We start from the raw sequence: 21,640 nt of genomic DNA, 5'->3' as shown, positions 1-21,640 counted from the left end.
CTTCTTTAAAGGCTTAAATGAGCTCCCGAAAACACTATTTTGGCTTTTTCTTCCTGTGGTAGAGAAATGCTCCCTTCCTATCCACACTATTCCTTAAACTCCCCTGAGGAAGCTGTGCTGTGTGCTGATGAAAGCGCCAATTCATTTCTGCTTTGACTCCATAATCGTATGGTCAACTTTACAAGATGTTAATTAAGGAATAAGAGACAATTGGGTGTGTTTTACGAGGCCGTTAGGACATACCCACTATGCCCAGTGAGTGAACCTCAAGGTTGAAATGCAAGTGCTTCGGCCTGCTGTGTGTTAATTGCTCAATTACACGTACCTTAAAGGAGAGTTTCCTCTTGTTCCAAAGTGGGTGTTTAATAATTTGTTTTGTTCGGGGATTTTGCCCTGGAGCAGGTCCTCTGAGGCTGAAGAAATTCTGAAGTTCTATTTCCCAACACGTTCCACGGTTTCTCTTGCTTACTCCCTCGGGGGGAGGAGTATCTTGAAGAGCTTCCCCTGCAGTCTGTGGCCTTGATTCCTGGAACCACCGAGAGGCAGGGCCATTTGTACAGGAGTGCCACCACTGCCCTCTGAGGGATCTGGAGCCTCAGAACTGATTGGGACAGAACAGACGCACACAAAGAAATGCCAGAGTGTCTCATTTATTCACACAGGATCCCATCTTCACTATTTAAGTGAACCATTTTCCATTTTTCTTTGCTTCCTAGAGCATTGCTGGTTCAGATCTCATGGCTGAAGTTCACACAATTACGTGATGAATACATGGGGATTCATCATGCTATTCTCTTTTTTTTAATATAAAACAACAGAAAAATACAGTTCCAGGTTAACATTTCCAATATCAGCTTCTTTTTTAAATTAGTAGTTACATAATCAAATTGAAATGTCATTTTTAAGGAGAAAGAAAGAAAGAATGGTGTAAAGTCCTTGTGACCATAAAAAATTGTGTTTGCCATTTAATAAGTATTTGGATTTGAAAACTTTTTTCACCTACCCTATATGATAGTTGTTCGGCCTTAACCCTTGCATCACACTCTCTACTCAGAATTCCTCACCATTCTTCAAGGGGCAGGAGAGGACATTCTCAGTAGAAAAGACTGCTTGATTTTGCCCTCTATCCTCCACCCCGCCAGACAGGGGCCATGTTGGAAGTGTCAGTACTTAAAGCACTAATTTGAACAAAATATAAGTAGATGTTTCAGAAACATAATTTAGAAGCCGAGACTCCTCACACTACTTCTAGTTTCCTGTCTCCAAGTCATCAGTCCTTGAAGCTTAACAAACTACATAAAGAACCTACCGGCTACAGCAAGGAACCAGAATCACACAATGTGGGCTCACCTCAAGCCCTCACATAAACCTCTAAGGGCCTTATTTGTGGCATCTTATTTACTGAGCAACTACTGTAGGCAGAGTCTTCTGTTGTAAGACTCTATGTGGTAAGGGGCATGGAAATGCTTTGCAAAGTTTCTCTCTCCTCTTCTGAGGTTCCCAAAACAAGCTGATGTACCCCTTTTGGTACCACCTTTGCACCTTGTCTCCAGGAAACCTTCAGCAACATGTCCTGTTTTTCTCAGTGGTTCTGCAGAGTTCCCATCTCTTAGAGCTTTAGGGTCTAAGCCCTGCAAGTGGTTGCTTAAAAGACCTAATCATTTCATTTCTGCTTAAGAATTAAAAATCACCTAGCTGGTTATAAACCCAAACCTACTGAAACAACGGCTGGATTAAATAATCCCATTAATAGAATATCATGATGCATTTCAATATACTTAAAAAAAAAACTGTTTTCTTTTATTTGGACTTGGAAGTCTACTGTAAAAAAAATAACCTCAAGAAGAAAATTAATTGGACAATTGACCAGGTTCTCATGTGTTCTTATGTGTACATAAGAAATTCTTCCACTTCTGTTAAAAAATTTAAAAGTAAGTTCCTCATTGCAATGCAATCCTGACACTAACTACCCAGAGTTAGGTCAGATTTCAAGGCTAAGGACACAGTCCTCCAGAAGACTCCCCTCTCTTCAGACACCAGCCCAAATTCCAGGGTTCTTGGGCTACTGCACTTCTGACCAACAAGTTACAGATTTGGAGGTTTCCACTACCTGTTCAGGCTCAATAATTCACTAGAACAACTGACAGAACTCAGGAAAGTGTTAGACTTATGATTAGAGTTTTATTATAAAGGATCCAAATCAGGACTAGCCAAATGAAAGGACACATAGGGCAAGATCAAGGAGGGTCTCAAACTCAAACCCTCCATGTCCTCAGGACAAGTCACCCTCCAGCACGTGGATGTGTATCACCAACAAACAAGCTCAGCAGAGCTCCAGGTATCCAGAGTTTTTATTGGGGTTTCATTACATAGACGTGAGTGATTGAGTCGTTTGCCACACGACTGAGCTCAATCTCCAGTTCTCCTTCTCTCACTGGGAGTTGGGCTGATATGGCATGGCTCAAAGCCCCAACCCACTATTCACACAGTTGATCTTTCCTGCATGGCCAACCCCCATCCTGAAACTATCTAGAGGCCCACCATGAGTCACAAAATTAGCATAAACTCAGGTGGGGTCTGAAGGGCCCACCATGAATAACAATGCTCTCCTCCTTCTCTGGAAGTTCCAAATACTTAGAGGCTCCCTCACGGGAACTGGGGACAAAGGCCAGCCAAATTTTTTGTTATGTAACACTAATAAGAACTAATACACAGTTAAAATAGCATTTGGAATCCAAATTTCAAGCAATTCTGAAATTCAGAGAATTTTTCAGAGAATTTTGGAGAATTCTGAGAATCAAGAAATTCTGTCCTGAAGCTCTCTTCAGTTGACTTGGTATCGCTACTTTTAGCAACAGTGATAAGACAGCAATACCAAGACCTGGCCTCGTTAAGTAAGTTATGATTAGAAAGTACTTTTGGTTCCCAAAGTAAATGGAAAAATGAGTATATTGCTAATTATGATTGTAGTTCAGTAACTGGGCTAATTTAGAAGGGTAGGTTGGGTTATCTGACAGTTTCCACAAAAAGGGTGAATTCAGAGGAAAGCCTCTAGAGAGGCAAAGCTCACACACCCCGTAACTTGGGCTTGGAGAATAACCAGGTGAAGACTGCGAGTCAATACAGGTGTCTTCAATATAATGGGAACATGGGGTGCCCATGCTGGGAACTCAAGCCCCAATAGCCATTATCAAGCTAATTAATTTGTGATCATAAATTGCAATGAATATTTGAAGAGGTGCTGAGTCCTGCCCTCTCCCAAAGAAAGGCTGGGACCATACAGGCAAAAGGAACTTTGAAGGTGAAAAAATTATCCAGATAAACTCAAAAGTCTGTTAATGCTAACAAAATAAACCAAAATGTGGAAATTATTATCCTGATAACAAACAAGACTGGAAATGTTTGAGCGGAGGACTTTGTAGTAATTTGTGCTATTTTGGACTTGCTCTGTGCTGTGACTTTTGCTAATTGCAAAATAAATAGCTATCCATGAAGAAGCTACCCCATTCTTTAGTAGATCTTCTGCAAAACCCCTGTCCCTAGAATAAAATATTTGCATCTGGGTACAAGAAATAACAGGTTTGAAAATCCAAATTTCCAAAACTGGCTAATCTCATCAACAACATAATTAATTCTCCATTTTCAGAAACAGTATTTAATGTGAAAGAAAGGCTGGGTGTTGTGTGGTTCTATTTGCTTGTTTTGCTTTGTTTTACAGGGCAAATGGTGGAAATATCTCATTGTCATTAGCAACCATCCTTGATGGGTATTTCTTCAATTCCAAATGAGGGAGGAATCTCTGTTTTTATGTTTTATGTCAACGACATATTTGTAGCTTTCATATCAAGTAATGAATGGTCTCTGACTATGTTATTAGTATTATTTTCACTACATTCTCCCAAACACCTGTTAGCCTCAGAAGAAAAATCTCGAAAAGATCAAGTCACAGTGAATCTCTCCAATGGTGACCAACACACACTGGCCTGGGGGCCCTTCCTCAGGATGTCTCTTCTGTTGCTTCCTTTTCACTCTCACCTTCATCAGTATCTTTGGCCCTAGCTGCAATCATCTAACAGCAATTCGGAGGAGGTGGCATACAAGTATAATGTGCAGGTGAACACAGTAGGGAATTCGATCTTCCTTCAGATTGGGTACTTCTTTTATAAACTCCTCAATTGGATTTCCAGTTCTTGAGGACAGCGACCTCTTTTCTACCTCTCTAATTATTTTTTCAGTGGCTGGCACGGAACTTAAGCCTATCTAGTTGTTGATTGGTTAGTTGATGATTAGATTCATCTTTTTAGCTATTATTCAAAGAAAAGGCTAGGAAATGGGTAAACTGGTTAATATAAAGAAAGAAATCCACTATCATTTTCCTCATCATGAACAAGAATATAGTGGAAGTGTTATACTAACAAAGCTGTTAGAAGGAAGAAGTACACCTATATTATAGAAGAAAAAATATGTTCTATTCAGTTGGTACATCTAAATGTAATGTGTAGAAAGAAACAATGTATAGTTATACAAGTAATGGCGTTCGGGTGAATTTTTTATTCTATTTTCCAAATATTCTGTGAAAATTTTATATTATGTTGAAATTAAGAAATACAAAGGAAAAAAACAAGGCAGATTTGGTTTTGCCCATTAAAAATGTTTTGGCTCTTTCATTAGAAAATTTTGGAATAAAGTATTCCATTTAAAAATAAATGGATGGAAAAAATAGTGTCAGCCTTTAGAAACTTTCCACTCTGAAAAGGGAAGTAAAATTATATTGATGAATATAATTTTTACCATGTGTTTATTGGCAGAGCTTATGGCTATTACAGCTTCAGAAGTCTCAAAAATAGACTTTCTAAAGGCAACTGCAACCATACTATTTTAGATAAAGCAACCTTTCTAAACAGGCGGTATTTACTTTAAGCCCTTAATGTAAATCCATCAATGAATGAACAGTATAGCTGAACATTGCGTATATGCTTATCTTTTTCTGTGTACATGTTTGCCTCAAACCAAATCAATTATGCTTACATTGTAGAACTTGGCCTAGATCAAGATAACATAATTGGCAAGGAAGAAAGGCAGATTCCAAAGACTTGTGGTTTAAGGAGGGGTAGAACTTGTTGAGATGACCACATTAGTAAGGCCAAATCCCATACTTTGACATTAATTTGTAAACGACTGTTATAGGTTGAATTGTGTCCCTCCAAAAGATGTTGATGTCCTAACTCTCAGTATCTGTGAATGTGACTTTATTTGATAATAAGGTCTTTGCAGTTGATCAAGTTAAGATGAGGTCATTAGGGCGGGCCCTAATCCAATATGACTCATGTCTTTACAAAAAGGAGAAAAATGGACATGGAGAGAGGCAAATACACAGGGAGAAAACCATATGAGGATGAAGGCAGAAATCAGAGTGATGCCTCTAAAACCAAGAAACGACAAAGATTGCCAGCAAACCACCAGAGGGTAGGAGAGAGGAATGGAACAGCCTTCAGAAGGAACCAACCCTGCCAACATCTTGATCTTGGACTTCTGGACTCCAGAACCGTGAGACAAATATCTGTTGTTTAAGCCACCAGGTTTGTGGTGCTTTGTCAGGACAGCCCTAGGAAACTAATGCAATAACCATGACTTTGTAGGCTACATAGGTGGCCTAAATAGGAAGTTTAGGCTTAAAACCATTGTGTGCCTGCCCACACACAAAATGTATCAAGATCTGAGAACATATTGTGAGGAACTAAGGAGGAAAGTACTTTAGGTCATAAGATTTTTTTTTTCTTTTTGTTTTTTTGTTTTTGTTTTTGTTTTGTGAGGAAGATCAGCCCTGAGCTAACATCCACGCCAATCCTCCTCTTTTTGCTGAGGAAGACTGGCCCTGAGCTAACATCCGTGCCCATCTTCCTGCACTTTATGTGGGACGCTGCCACAGCATGGCCTGACAGGCGGTACATCGGTGCATGCCCAGGATCCCCTGGGCCGCCAGCAGCGGAGTGCGTGCACTTAACCACTACGCCACGGGGCCGGCCCCAATTTTTGTTTTAAATCAACTTTATCGAGGTATAATTTTACATACAATAAAATGCATACATTTTAATTGTGCAATTCAATGAGTTTTGACAAATGTGAGCCCATCCCAACCAAGCTATAAAACATTTCTTGGCAAGTTCACTCATGCCCCTTTCCAGTCAATCCCCTCACTGGCATCCCAGGCAACCACCACTTTTCTATCACCGTAGGTTGATATTGCCAGTTCTAGAACTTCATATAAATGGACTCATACAAAATGTACTCTTTCCTATCTGCCTTCTTTCACTCGCATAAAGTTTTTTGATATTTATCCATATTGTTGGGTGGATCAGTGGTTGATTCCCTTTTATTGCCAAGCAGTGTTCCATTGTATGGATATACCACAATTTGTTTGTCCATTCACCTGTTGATGGGCCTTTGTGTTGTTTAAGTTTTGGGTTATTATGAATTAAAAAGCTATGAACATTCAGGTACAAGTCTTTGTGTGGACATATATTTTCTTTCCTTTTTTTTTTTTTTTTTAATTTTTATTTATTTTATTTTTTTCCCCCAAGGCCCCAGTAGATAGTTGTATGTCATAGTTGCACAGCCTTCTAGTTGCTGTATGTGGGACGCGGCCTCATCGTGGCCGGAGGAGCGGTGCGTCGGTGCGCGCCCGGGATCCGAACCCGGGCCGCCAGCAGCAGAGCGCGTGCACTTAACCGCTAAGCCACGGGGCCGGCCCTAGACATATATTTTCATTTCTCTTCCATAATACCTAGGAACAGGATTTCTGGGCCATACGATAAAATTTATGTTTATTTTTTATAACAAACTGTCAGATTGGTCAAAAGTGACCCTACCATTTTACATTCTTTCTTTCCCAACATCAAGGGTGAGCAAACTTTCTGTAAAGGGCCAGAGAATAAACATTTTAGGACTTGTGGGACACATATGGTCTCTGTCACATCTTCTTCTTCATTTTACAACCCTCTAAAAGTGTAAAAATCATTCTTGGCTCAAGGGCCATGCAAAAGCAGGCCGTGGGTTGGATTTGGCCCCAACGTCAATTCTATATCAGTCAGGATTCAACCAGAAAAGCAGAACCCCTGGGAGATACATATGTAGTTAGGGATTTGGCCTTATATAATTGTCGGAAGCCAGTTAAACATGTTGTTTTGTAAGGTTGTTGTCTCTGCAGCTGTTCCTGGAGCTTGAAGTCCACAGAACAGGAAGTCAGGAGGGCAGATGGATGTAAAGTGGGGGACGATGTATGCTAGACACCTCATGCATAAGCTTGAGACCATGAGGATGGACTGAAACCCATGTCAGTTCTTGTTGCCTCTGACCCTGGTGCTGTGGGTACCCCACAGAAGCCGGGGCCTTCGTCCACATCCTTGCCAGTGCTTGGTATAGTCATTATTTTTACTTTCTGCCATTCTAGGAAGTCTAACATGATATCCCACTGTGGCTTTAATTTGCTCTTCCCTGAAGACTAATGATGCTGAGTATCTTTTCATGTGCCATTGGCCATTTATAGGTCATCAGATTTTTTTCTTTTAAATAAAGCAATATGAGGTCAAGAATAGTTCTACAAATTACTTTGAAAATCTACTTAGCACTCAGCCTCTGTTATCTCATTTCTAAAATGGGGCTGATAATAGAAACTATCTATGAAGATTTAATATGATAACATCTTGGAAATGCCTTATGGACTCTTTGGGGCTATGCAACATTAGGTATTACCATCATCATCGTCATGTAATAGGTTGGTTCTAAGAAGCTCACAGACTTTCAGGCTGCTACACTAATGGTTAAGCACCTGAGCAATGCTGTCAGGTAGGCCTGGGCCAAACTCTGACTCTGCTGCCTCCCAGCTCTGTGGTCTTGGGCCAGTTTCTTAACTTCTCTCAGCTTCAGCTTCCAATATGTAAAAGATAACCTATCCCATAGGGGGGTTATTAAGTATAAATGAAATGGCATATATAACATCCCTTTATAGCCTGGCACAGAGTACATGCTCAGTCAATGGTAGCACATTTTTATGTGTATAAAATTGAAACTTCCACCATTGGGATTGTGAGAGAGATGTTTGAGAAGGGTAAGTCTCTCCCCAGACATGCTCTAGCTATCTTAGTACATATTTATTGTTGTTGTTATCATTGTTGTTTTATCTTCTATGCTTCTTTTATCCCATTCTTTCCTTCTGGGTTCAGTTTTCTTCTTCCTAAACTACATCCTTTAGAAGTTCTTTCAGTAAGGGTTTACGAATGGTACATTCTCAAAGCCCTTATTTGAAAATGTCTTTATCCTACTCTGTCATTCAAGAGTAAGGACATAGGGCCGGCCCCGTGGCTTAGCGGTTAAGTGCGCGCGCTCCGCTACTGGCAGCCCAGGTTCGGATCCCAGGCACACACCAATGCACCACTTCTCCGGCCATGCTGAGGCGGCGTCCCACATACAGCAACTAGAAGGATGTGCAACTATGACATACAACTATCTACTGGGGCTTTGGGGGAAAAAAAAAAGGAGGAGGATTGGCAATAGATGTTAGCTCAGAGTCGGTCTTCCTCAGTAAAAAGAGGAGGATTAGCACGGATGTTAGCTCAGGGCTGATCTTCCTCACAAAAAAAAAAAAAAAAAGAGTGAGGACATAGGGGCCGGCCCAGTGGTGCAAGCAGTTAAGTCCGCTTGCTCCACTGCAGCGGTCCGGGGTTCGCCGGTTCGGATCCCGGGCGCGCACCAACTCACCGCTTGTCAAGCCATGCTGTGGCTGCATCCCATATAGAGTGGAGGAAGATGGGCAGGGATGTTAGCCCAGGGCCAGTCTTCCTCAGCAAAAAAGAGGAAGATTGGCAGATGTTAGCTCAGGGCCGATCTTCCTCACAAAAAGAAAAAAATAGAGTGAGGATGTAATAAAGATCTTTTTACATTTTTATTCTATGCCACTCAGTAATTCTAAGAAGAGATTTAGCTCATTAAAAATAAATGATTCACCTTTAGGAAATCACATATATTTCAGTCAGATGACACCAGTACTTTTAAGTGTTGTTAGCAATATCATTTACACACTTTAAAATGGATCCACCAAATCAAGAAAGAAATGGATTCAGATCTATTTTAAAGAAAATAATCCATGTACAGCATGGTGACTATAGTTAACAATACTTTATCTTATATTTGAAAGTTACTAAGGAGTAAAGCTTAAAAGTTATCACAAGAAAAAAAATTGTAACTATGTGAGGTGATGGATGTTACCTAAACTTATTGTGGTAATCATTTTGCAACATATACATATATCAAATCATTATGTTGTACACCTGAAACTAATGCAATGTTATATGTCAATTATATCTCAAAAAACTGAAAAAAAGAAAATAATCCTTGGTAAGTAAGGATTTTACTAATGACTGAAAACGTGACGCATCTGCTAGAACTATTCTGCAAGTTGCATACATCCACTGCCACCAGAGGCAGCCTCAGGCAAGGTGTGGTCAGTCTCTGCAGAATGGGTGAACTTCTTAGAATACAGCCGGCCTGGTTGGAAAAGCCTATCCATGTGATAAGACAACACGCTTGGGAAATAAAACCAGCAGGGTGGATACACAAATGCAGCGGTTCTCGATCTTGAGCGTGCATCAGAATCCCCTGGAGAGCTTGCTACAGTACAGATTGCTGCTCCCTCCCCCTCCCCCAGAGTTTAGGATTCAGCAGGTCTGGGGTGAGGAGCTGAGAATTTTCATTTCTGACAAGTTCCCAGGTGATACTGATACTGCTGGTTTGGGACCACACTTGGAGACTCATGAATCTAATGGTATTTAAGTGAACTGTGGCATTCTGTGCTATCACATTTTAACAGACATAAGTTCTTTTTGGTTTCAGGACGTAGATAACTTCTCTCCTTGATATTGATTACTATTAAAAATAATGGGAGGAATGGTTTCAGAATGACAAATCTTTTTGCCTGTCTCAAAAATTATTTAAAACCAGTTGTGAGACTTGAATATCAGTCTACTGTTTGGGGACACACACAGTATAGTATAACAGTCGTGAGGAAAATGACCCCTACATCTAATGTTGAATAAGTTACTGCAAATATCAGCCTGTCTTTCCCCCTTAGCCTGGTCTGAACTAAACATTCCGGGGCTATAACATAACTCAGGCCTGAAATAGGTTAAAAAAAGATGAATTAACAAACGTAAACAAATGAAAATTATTTTATTTCCCCATACCTTCTGTCCCTTGTTTTTTCCTTTCTCCTCCTGATGCATCTTTCTTTTCCTACCCTTTCTCTCTTTTCTTAATTCAAGGACTCCACTATACTAAATACTTCCAAATATTTTTCTCTTTTTCTAGGGCTGCTAAGTACTTCACATCAAGTGTAACAAGTAGGATAGACTGCTTAAAGGAATCTATTATAAACAGCTGGACTTAGTGGGTTTGAACTAAGCCCAATGTATTCTCTACGTGGCTCCAGATAATTCTCCAAGCTAATGCTATTATGATGTCAAGTGGAAATGGCTCCCCCTACTCTGCCCCATCTTATGGAATTATCACCCTCTGCCCTTATTTAATAGTGTATATAACACAAAGTTAAGTTTTATGTGCTTAGCCTGCCCCCTCATTCAAATAGGAATAGTGAAGTCGTCAGAGCAGGGCTGAGCTATGGAAAGAAATATCAATTCCTCATGTTCAAAGGAGCCCAGAAATTATGGTGATTTGCTAGCCTGAGCTCTGGGGCAGAACTTTACCTCTGTCAAAGCAAATTCATGGAAGCTTAGTTTATGCTGTGGGAGAGGAGTCATCAAACATACAACACTTTCTTTCCCTTACATATTTGATGTCTTATACAACGACTTGGCATATTTAATTGGACTCACATCAATGTGATTTGTCAGAATCCAAACAACTAACTTTTACAGAGCCACATTTGAACCCAACCATCTCAGTTTCCTGGAGACTGAGGCGGTCTTCAGGAGACAGGACTTTCACTTTTAACATGGGACAGTCCCAGGCAAACTGGGGCAAGTTGGTCATCCTAATAAATCTAGCACATGTGGGTGCTGAGACATCCTTTCTGAAGGTAAACATCCCTTTCTACAGCACTCTTATGCCGCACCAGAAGAGATTCCATTTGTGTGAAACCCAGAGCACTTGAATAACGAGGGTACCTTCTACCCCCAGGTGGACCAACCTGAGAACTCCAGCATCACAAATATCCTCTCAGAGCAGGTGAATCCTGTCATCCTGTCACCTGTTGTAGGTACACAGCTCTCTATTTCCTCACAAAGTTTTTAACCATATTTTGGTCTACCATTGGTGCTCCTCACCAGAATTGATGGGGTCAGAACTTCAGCTGCCTCAGTTCTCTCTTGTCAGGTGAGGCTGATAACACCAACCACCACAGGTTGCTGTGTACAATAATGAGGTAATGAATGGAAGCACCCAGAATCATGCCTGGTGCACCAGTGTTCTGCAAACGTGAGTTTCACTCTCCTTTGGGTTTCTACTGATACCTATAGAGGAGAAGAAAATGAGTTCATCATAAAAGGCAACCTCTAAATGATTATTTCCTAGAGCCTAATATTTATTTTTGTCAGCCACTTTAAATGGAAACATTCTGTGAGAATACTGCAACTAAAATCGTATAGTCAGAGGGTGCTGGTTTACTATGTTAATGGATTTTTTCCATCCTCTAGACATAATCTGAATCAGAGACATGATGCAGCTTTAGGCACAGAACCCCTGGGAGCACTGAGATGGTCCAGATTCTGTTTAAAGGGTTTGCCTCAAAGAGTTAGACATAAAGAAGAGACTCTCGGGGCCGTCCAGATGGCGCAAGCGGTTAAGTGTGTGCGCTCTGCTGCGGCAGCCCGGGGTCCGCAGGTTCCGAACCCTGGGCATGCACCGACGCACCGCTTGTCAAGCCATGCTGTGGCGGCGTCCCATATAAAGTAGAGGAAGATGGGCACAGATGTTAGCCCAGGGCCCATCTTCCTCACAAAAAAAAAAAAAAAAAAAAGAGGAGGATTGGCAGATGTTAGCTCAGGGCCGATCTTCCTCACAAAAAACAAAGAAGAAGAGACTCTCCCTGATGTATTTACATAAACAAAAAATTGGTGCTGTGGGGTGGAATGTTTTTAAAACATTTTCACTATGAAAAGTTTCAAACACACAAATGCAAACAAAATAGTACAATGGAGGGAGTTGTTTTTAAATAGCTGAGGTTATAGTGCAATGCAGGGAGCAGAGTGATAAAAGGAAAACATTTGAACCATGAAGTTTGTGCCTTCAGTGATGAAGTGACAACTTAAGTAGTTGTAGGATTCTGTTCAAAGTGTTGTATGATACTCGCTTATCAGCAATGATTAGCACAAACCACAGTGAGAAATACACTTTACATCATGAACCCTACTTTGTGTATGACCAAGACCAAAGCTTCGTGAAAGAATCCTTATTAGTATTTGCACTGAACTCGATTTATTCACTTACTCCTTCATTTGTTCAGTACATATTTATATGACTATAAAAAGAGGTGGAGTAACATCTGTTCAGAGAGCAGGAATATAGAAGAAAGAAGAAACACCCCATTTGTCTCATTTGATCTTGTTTCTGAAGATCTAACTAAAATTCTCCAGGGGTCACAGTTTCTTTTCTGCCACAGAACAATAGGTAGCCCACAAATCTAATATTCGTGTAGACAGTTTATTATAAAGGAACTTTTAAGTATTTGCACCACCATTTTGTGAATTGGAAAACCTAGACACACGTAGTGTAGATCCTGTGACCTACCCTTGGTCAAAATGCCTAACTAAAGTCTGTGCAGGACCTCCTCCTCAGGGCAACACCCTTTCCACTCAGTGCTCCACACCGCCCTCTCGTGGTGGATTTTCTGTAGCAAAGTGCACATCCAGGCAGCTTGCCCCAAATCCTAGACAATTAAATGTATCCTTTACTTAAGCAGAGGGCAGAGGTACATGAACTTCTCTTCACCTCTGGACCAAAAATGAAAAAAGAGAAGAAAACATTTGGATGTATCTAGCTTTGGTAATTCAAATTAAATCAGAATTATTCTTCATCTACCCATCTACCACTTAGTTTATTTGTTCCTTTTTCTCTTCCTTCCTTTCCTTCCTTCCTTCCTTCCTTCCTTCCTTCCTTTCTTTCTTTCCTTTCCTTTCTTCAAGAAATAAACACAAAATAGCTTATTAAAATAGCAATGACTAAGTGGTTGGGAAGAAGGAGCCCAAGTTTGATTTTGCTTTGTTTTTAACAAAATGGAAAAAAAAAAATCCTAAACCCAAACCCTATAATTCAACCCAACTTGTCACTGCCCTCTGATTAAAGCATTTTTTAAAATAGCAGATAGGAAGCTGAGATCTACATTGAGATAAAGACAGTTAGCATAGATCAAAAGGAATTGTACGTCTGTCAGATTAAGTGGCAGGATGTGGGAAGGGGTGGGTCCCATATCCAGTTACTTGATGCACGAGCCCATTTGCTGAGCACAGGCACTCTAAAGGGCTAGCGCGCATGGACGGAAACCAGGGAAATTAATGGAAGGCAACCTATAATGGTTAGAGCGTTGGTGCTGATATGGATCCAAGACCACATTTCTTCTAATTAGTAATATTACTGTAATTGTTATAACTATCTTGCCCTGCCCAGGATAGTAAATTATCTTTGAAACTTTCATCTGGCATTTCTGAAGGGTCAGCATTATAAGTACTCTATATCCCACACACATAAACCTAGTAATTAGATATAGACATATATTTCCCTAAGGCTTCCCTTTCCTTCCTTTAGAAGGAAAAATATTTAAAATCCTCCTCCCTACCAAAAAATTTCATCTAAGGCATTTTTGAGGACAAAAGGGGCAAGCAGTATAGAATAATGTCAATATCCATGGAGCCCAGTAAAGAATATTAAGTTGGTTTTAGGTGAAGTGGGATTGGCAGAAGAGATGGTGGGAAGGAGGAATAGCTGACTTGCTAAGTAAAATGGGAAAGTCATACAATGGTTATTTTTCTGGAAGCATATGTTGCAATAGAAGAGTGTTGCCGAAGACCACAGTGAATTCCATATTTCTTTGGGAGGCCATTCGTACATTACCATTCACAGTGAAGATGATCTTGGCTAATTGAGGCCAGGCTATAAATCAGAGAAGTTAAAATCCATGTTAAGGAAATTCTTTGCAGCTTAACATAGGAGTTACTTCCTTACTTAACATACTCACTAAAATCTAAAATTCAAGAGCTGGAAAAAACCTTCTTTTTTTTTTTTTTTGTGAGGAAGATCAGCCCTGAGCTAACACCCACGCCAATCCTGCTCTTTTTGCTGAGGAAGACTGGCCCTGAGCTAACATCTATTGCCAATCCTCCTCCTTTTTTTTCCCCTTTTCTCCCCAAAGCCCCAGTAGATGGTTGCATGTCATAGTTGCACATCCCTCTCGTTGCTGTATGAGGGACGTGGCCTCAGCATGGCCAGGCAAGCAGTGCGTCACTGTGCACCCGGATCCGAACCCCGGCTGCCAGTAGCAGAGCGCGCGCACTTAAGCACTAAGCCACGGGGCTGGTCCTCGAAAAGACTTTCTTATTTACCTTCCCCAGGCTTAACTAACCCCAGTTTAGTAATAATCAAATCAAACACCTTTTAGCTGAAACAATTCCATACTCTTGATAATCCAACAAGCCACTAGGATGAAGGGATGGAAGCACTTGCCTCTCTTAATTTGAAATTTTGACATATTGTTTATCATGGATTTTTCGCATTGATTTGGATTTTTTTAAATTTTATTTATCTTGACTACTGAGGTTTTGAGCACTCTTAAATTTTGCACCCTGAGGCAAGTGCTGCACTCACCTCTCGGTAGTCTTGGACCTGTAAACCCATTCCAATCTATCTAACTTCAGATTCAGAAATTTCTTCCTTACATCTAACCCAGAGTTTCTCAAGCTTGGCACTATTGGACATTTTGAGGCCAGATAATTCTTTGTTGTGGGGCTGTTGTGTGCACTGTGGGATGTTTAGCAGCATCCCTGGCCTCTACCCACTAGATGCCAGTATTGCCCTTTCTCCCCTTCCACCAAAAATGTCCCCAGACATTGCCAAATCACCCCCAGTTAAGAACCACTGATCTAACCAAAGTCCCTCATGCTGCAAACCACCCCATTTCTTCCCGCTGTGTCCTTAGAATAAATAGAAAGCAGCTTTTCATCATCCTCTAAATAACAACCCCATGAGATTCTTTGCTTTGTAGAGTGTGTGTTTACTTTATAATCTGATTAGAGTGATGATAATCACGTTAGCATGTCTAGACTTACCAAGGTCAGACCCCTGGCCTCTGTAAGGTTTATTCCTGCCTGTTATCTGACATCTCAGTAGACCACTCGGCCATCTGAAGCAGGAGCTTCTTCCAGAAGTTCAGAGATGCCTTGTAATTATATCCCCTTTGTCAAACTGCAAACTCAACTCCCTCGTTGCATTAGGCCAGAGAGATTAGTTACCCCCCCACCACATTTCACTCTATTAAAAGTGAATTTCGTCTTGGAATTTATCAATAACCTTTAAGTAAGCTATCATGTTTTCTTCCATCTCAGGAGAAAAGGCTCCAACAAGTCAGATTATATTAAATAATTCAGCAATTCAAATTCCTCTGTGATCTTAGTTTTGTAAGTGCTACAATTTTGGGAAGCCATTTTTCCTATAATGAGCAGGAAAGATATTTAGTATTTTTCTTTCTTATTATTCAAAGGCCAAATTTATTGGAAAATTTAGCCCAGAGTTAGACTTGGAAATAAAATTACACTCGGAAGGTAAAAATTCATTTCTGGATACTAGTTTTATAACAACATACTGAAAAGTCCCATAATCATCCATTCATAAATGGGTAATCATACATAGGTAATCAGGTAGATGAGTTAGAAATTGTTCCCAACAGTACACAATCTGCCGCCTTCATCCTCCACTCTGTTGAAACTCCGTAAAATTCTGGGTACATATGTGTTATTTTCTTCCAGGTAGAAATGATGGATGTGGAAGTCAACCACGTACATCCTTCAAGATAATGGGTTTGGATATTATACCTATCAGGGTTGTTGGCTGCAAGCAACAGAAACTAACTCTGGCTGAGGAAGCAGAAAAAAGCATTTGCTGCTGAGTTGTTAAATAGTTCAAGGAGTTTCCAACATGATTGGAACCAGTCTAGAAAAGGAGACCAGACAAGGGAAGATGAGCAGCAGGCAGACCCCACACCACCTAACCCATCTAGTGAGGTAGCCACCACCGCTGCCCCCCCCCCGAACAATGGACGCTGCAGGGTGCCCAGCAGCCACAGACTCTGGACTTTGCATAGTGCCGCTCCTGCTACTGCGTCCTCAGGGCCTCCGGAGTCTCCACTGTCAACAGCTCCCAGGTCAAAGTCACTAGCAGGTGCCCCTGTGGAGTCAAGCCTGGGTCATGTGCCTGCATCCTAGCTGCAAAGGAGGCTGGGACAATGTCTGCACTTTCCAGCTTCTAAAGCGGGAGGCAGGCAGCCAAGAAAATGACAGCTGTCCATTACAGGTGTGATAAAGGGACGTAATTAATAATAGATGAAGTCTGGGGATCTGGAGTCAGACTATCTGAATTTGAATTTATGCTCTATTATGCGACCTTGGGCAAATTACTTAAATCCTTCATTGTTTCTATTTCCTCCCCTCTAAAATAGGCCCTTGTGAGGATTAAATAAAAACATCCATGTAAAAGTGCCTAGCACAGTATATGGTACATAGTAGCTACTTCTATATATCTAAATACGAGTGTGTATATATATATATATATATATGAGTCCATGTATATGCCAGCATGCAACATTGATAACAGAGAGAGAGCTTCTCTACTCCCATTCTCTTCCCCCTTTTATAAACATCTACCAAATACTGAGAGAGTACTGGCATACCCCAGACTTTTCATTTAGTTTAACGCAGGACGAGGCAACTCAATTTAACTTTGGTCTCCTCCCTTAAAGCATACGTGATCTAGTAGAGCGAGACCACTGGAGAAATAATTATAATTCAATATATGCTGTAATAGCATAAAAATGGAAATTCAGAGAGCGATAGGATTAACTTTGGGGAGCTAGAAAAATCATTATAGAAGGAACTTGACAGGGAACACCAAGAACTGATAACAAGACTTTTCTAGAGAGGAGAGAGAGGAAATTCTACCAGGCGGCGAGCAAACCGTCAGCCCAGCTGTGTAAGGGCAAGTGTGCCTGGGAATGGGGAGGAGTTCCGAAGGACAAGAGCGGGGGACTGATGGGAAGGTGAAAAAAGATGAACTGGGAAAGACAGACTGGAGGCAAATTGTCAAAACCCTCGGGGTTCCCACCAGAGTGGGGCCTTTTCCTCTGCTAACTACATGCCAGTGAGACTGCTGAGAACCGACCATTGGCCCCAGCAATGTCACATCATTGGTATCAATCTTAGGTCAGTCTTTATTCCTGGTAAGATTTTTAATCCATTATTCAGAAGTTCAGCCTCAGGGATTAAGGTTCATTTAAGCAAAACAGTGGAACAGGCAGAGCTTGTCCCAGTGCTTCCTTCTTTTGAGTCTTCCCTTCCCTCTTACCCTCCATCCCAGACCCCCAGGGCCTCTACACCAACCCAGTGCAACACTGCCAGAGGCTTCCGGCCCTCACTCGTGCTCCCAGCTCCACACCTGCCATTCTTCCTCCCCCACTCGTCAGAGCCCCGATTTCTGTTTAATTGACAAGACTGAGAATGGGCTACGTGGATAAACCAGTCTCAATGGCTGTCCTAGTCCGCGGCGCTTCTGAGTAACACAGTGCCCTAATAGCTGTAGAGGACTCCCCAGCAACAGCATGAACAGTTCTCCAGCCTCCACTGCTGTTAGCTCCTGGACCTACACCCCTCAACCCGTCCACCCCCACCCCTGCCACAGTTAGAACATGTGCTCTAATAAGGACAGAAGGACTTTTATAGGCCACAAAATAAGAATGTTCAAAATAGGATCGCTTCAGAAAGTCTGAGGTGAGGGGTTGCTTCCTCACTTCTCACGAAATAGAAGCAGCTTTGGGCTGGGGACCGAATGGGCTCTTCCCTTCTGGACCTAGAGTTTGGTCTCAACTTTTCTAGTGCCATTAACCCAGGGATCTGAGCCCAGTGGCTCCAGCATCCACACGACAGGAAATGGGGGGTTTGGCTCCTTGCTGTGGAGGGGTTTTAGCACACTGATTGCAGAGCTAAGTGGATTTCTTTAAGGTTTTGTTTCAGCTGCCAAAAGCCCAGGGGCTTAAGCTTTGTGAGACGCTCAAGGAAAGTCAGGGAATTGAGAAGAGAGCAGGGGAGTTGGTTTTGGCCGGGCTGGTGCTGGTGCACCTGGGATGGAGAGCGAGGAGGCCTGGAGATGCGGCCCATCCCAAGGGCTGTGGCTGAGAGGCCTTCACGAAGCAGGGCCGGCCTCTTTAGTAATCTACTCTGGTAAGACACGAGGGATGGATGAAACGGAGCAATTATACTTGAGACAGATCCATTCCTTCAGCGGCAATATATTTTCCTCACATGCTTTTCTCTTCACAGCGAGCAGATGCACGTGGAGCCAGTGACTATGAAGTGGGTCATATTGAATTTACTCAGTTTTTCTCAAGTCTTCAAGCGTGAAGTGTTGCAAACCATCGTATGTACACTGGGGAAAGAAAGGAAGAAAAAAAAAAGAACTCCAAGGAAAAGCCTGTGAAAGGAAAACGGCAAGATAAAGCAACACAATTTCAAATCTTAATCTCCTGAAACGGTGCCTTGAAAGCCGCACTTTCCACATTTCCGAGTGGGGCCCTTCAAAACTCCGTGTCAAATCATGTTATAACCTTGCTTCTTATCTGTTTGTGAGAGCTTTCAAGGGCCAGTAATTCCCCCATATGTGGCAGAAAAGTTCATAGTAGAGATTTGTGCACTTGACTAAGCTTCCCGCCTTGCTTTCTGTGGGGTGCTGGGAAGGAGGGAGATTTGTTCTCCCTTTCAGAACTAAATCATGCAACTGCCAAGGACACAGTCTAGAAGCAAACCGGAATCACTCACTTGGTCAGATAATCTACAGAACGATGACTTAATATTATACTCTCTGCTTTTGTCCAGTAAATCACACAGCGGTAGAATGTCCCTGCATTGTTTCCAAGTAATAACTAACAGACAAGACCCCTTCTATGAGGGAGGCCTTTTTGGTGCCCTCTCCCCTGACATTCTGCTTTGGCACCCCTGTCCCATCACCAGAGATGACCTGGAGTTCTGGGTGGTGGCTGGCTGCTGGGGTGACAACAGTGCCACGGGCTTGGGAAAGAAGAGTCACAGAAACCGTAACAGCTGTGGAGAGAGGGTGTCATCTGCCACGAGAAGGGTGGGGGATATCACTCACTTCATTTCCTCCTCTACCTGCCTGGTGGCACTTTGACTGTCCTCAGGCTTTAACAGGAAGAGGCAGACAGGAGAGCTCTGAGGAGCAACCTCAGGACCAGGGCTCACAAACGCCAGTGTCAGCGGGGCCAGGTAGGCAATGCCAGTGAGGGAGATGGACCAGGTGAAAGGCAATAAAGATGGTTGGGGTCTAAGAAAAGAAAAGAAAAGAAAAAAAGACATCATCTACTACATTTTTTTTTAAAACAAAGATATCTTCCTTTAAAAAAAAAATAAAGATTACATTTAGAAACAAAAACAAAATTAGGTGTTCGTGGCAAATTAATATATTTTCTTGCATTAAGCATGATACCTGTTGTTCCCTTTTTCCTTGACTGTCAAGAGGCTCAAAGCTAAATTTTGTTTCCTTTTGATTTTTTTGACACAGTTATCTTCCTCTCCCTCCCATCCCTTTCCTCTCCCAACGCATACACAGATACATGTGCACGCACACACACACACACTTCATATACACACATACACATATATGATAGTTATAGTTATATTGTTATCTTTGGCTTTATTGCATTTGTCTCTTTCACTGTAAGTTGCATGGGAAATCCTTTTCACAAGTATGCAGAGTAAAAAATAAATTAATAAAATGAACAGTTTCTACACTCAAGAGGCCATTTTTTCCACTTCTTTAACTGGAATGCCACACCATTAGGTGACAAGGAATCCAGACAACCTAGAAATTTCACCCCTGGTTCCTAGAGTGGTGCTGAGGACAAGACCTACAGGGCTGTGCCCATTCTTGGGTGAAAATGACCCAAATTTGCAGGATTCAGAGCCGTATTCTAACCTGTTGAAACTCTCTCTCTCTCTTATACACACACACACACATTTGATTTGCCTGGTAGTCTATAAAGATGTGACATAGATAACATAAGTATAATACTGGTTAAATATTTAAGAGGTTTTTAATTTCTTCTTATTAAGTTTTAATATATGCCAAAGTCCTGTTTTTTATCTTCTGCTTTATATATGTTCATATAAAATTCTATTGAATGTCCAAACTCTTTAGAAAGGACCATTTGATTAATTCTGAATTCTGGCTTGATCTATCAGTGAACTCTAATGGTATCCTAATTTTAAAAGCATCTTGTTATCCTCATTTTAAGGACTTAAACTATTCCCCTTTTGTTTTTGCTTATAGTTTTGTTTTTCTTTCTTTTCCTTTTTTTTTTTTTTTTACTCACTCTCATCTCTGTCTGCCAGCCAAGACTATGAATAGAGATGATATACTTCAGGAAGGGGCTATAGATCCAAAATTAATCTCCACCAAAGTTAATTCCTGCATAAATTAAGCTGAATGTGTTTTTCAACACCATAAATCAAGTGTAATAGGTATAAATAAAACATGGACCCCGGTTTCCTCATTTATAACTTCATATCTATGACACTTCAGTGTGGAAAGGGCAAAGTCGTTTTTGTTTTTTCTTCTTTTTGAGAGCTGTTGGTCTAGCCATCTCAAAGCCTGCAGTAGGTATTGTAACATCAACTAGATTTCCTCTCTATGGCTCAATGCTAATGATCAGAAGCCCACAGAAAAATTCCCTCTGCATACTTAGGCAAAACATGATGACCCTCCTCTTGGGACCAGCAAATCAATAGACTTGCCAGTGAAGATTTGAGAATGGGGTGGGAGAGGAACCAACAGCTCTAGGGGTTGGAAAGATTGCTCTGCTGCTTGAAGCACATGGCTAGTTGTTGGCTTCAGGTTATTTTATGGCTACAATTCTGTTTTTGGAGAATCCACGAGGTGGCATGGAAACAGGACGTCGGGATAACCCAGTTAATAAGTAACCTGTAGAGGGCGCTGTGGTGCACCTCATCCCTTCCGTGGCCGGCTCACCCACCCCTCAGCTGTGTGAATGTCCACTGCTAACAGCCTTGCCTGAGAAATTATGCCCCATCCACCCTCCCACCAGCAGCCCACAGCCAATGACAGCACAAGAGGCCAGCCTTCTCGCTGCAGTTCTGTCTTGAGGCTTATACTCCAGAACCACGTTGCTCGATATGGTAGCTATTAGCCATATGTAGTTATTTAAATTTAAAATTCAGTTCATCAGTTATGCTGGCCACATTTCAAATGCTCAGTGGCCATATATAGCTAGTGGTAACTGTACTGGAGGGTGCCAATTACATAAAACATTTCCATCGTTGCAGTAACTTCTAGTGGATAG

At 41.5% G+C, this 21,640-nt stretch overlaps 1 long non-coding RNA gene across 1 annotated transcript; it reads left to right on the top strand.

Moving 5' to 3' along the window:
• The first annotated feature begins 2,798 nt into the window (after positions 1-2,798).
• LOC131411895 (uncharacterized) lies at positions 2,799-20,107 on the top strand. Its single transcript, XR_009221660.1, has 3 exons — positions 2,799-2,894; positions 5,343-5,547; positions 18,588-20,107. It is a non-coding gene; the product is annotated as an uncharacterized LOC131411895 (long non-coding RNA).
• Positions 20,108-21,640: the final 1,533 nt, after the last annotated feature.

The sequence above is a fragment of the Diceros bicornis genome, chromosome 12 (assembly GCF_020826845.1).
Source record: "Diceros bicornis minor isolate mBicDic1 chromosome 12, mDicBic1.mat.cur, whole genome shotgun sequence".
Lineage (NCBI taxonomy): Eukaryota > Metazoa > Chordata > Mammalia > Perissodactyla > Rhinocerotidae > Diceros > Diceros bicornis.
Note: the sequence above shows the minus strand (reverse complement) of the source record. Positions and strands in the feature narration are given on the sequence as shown.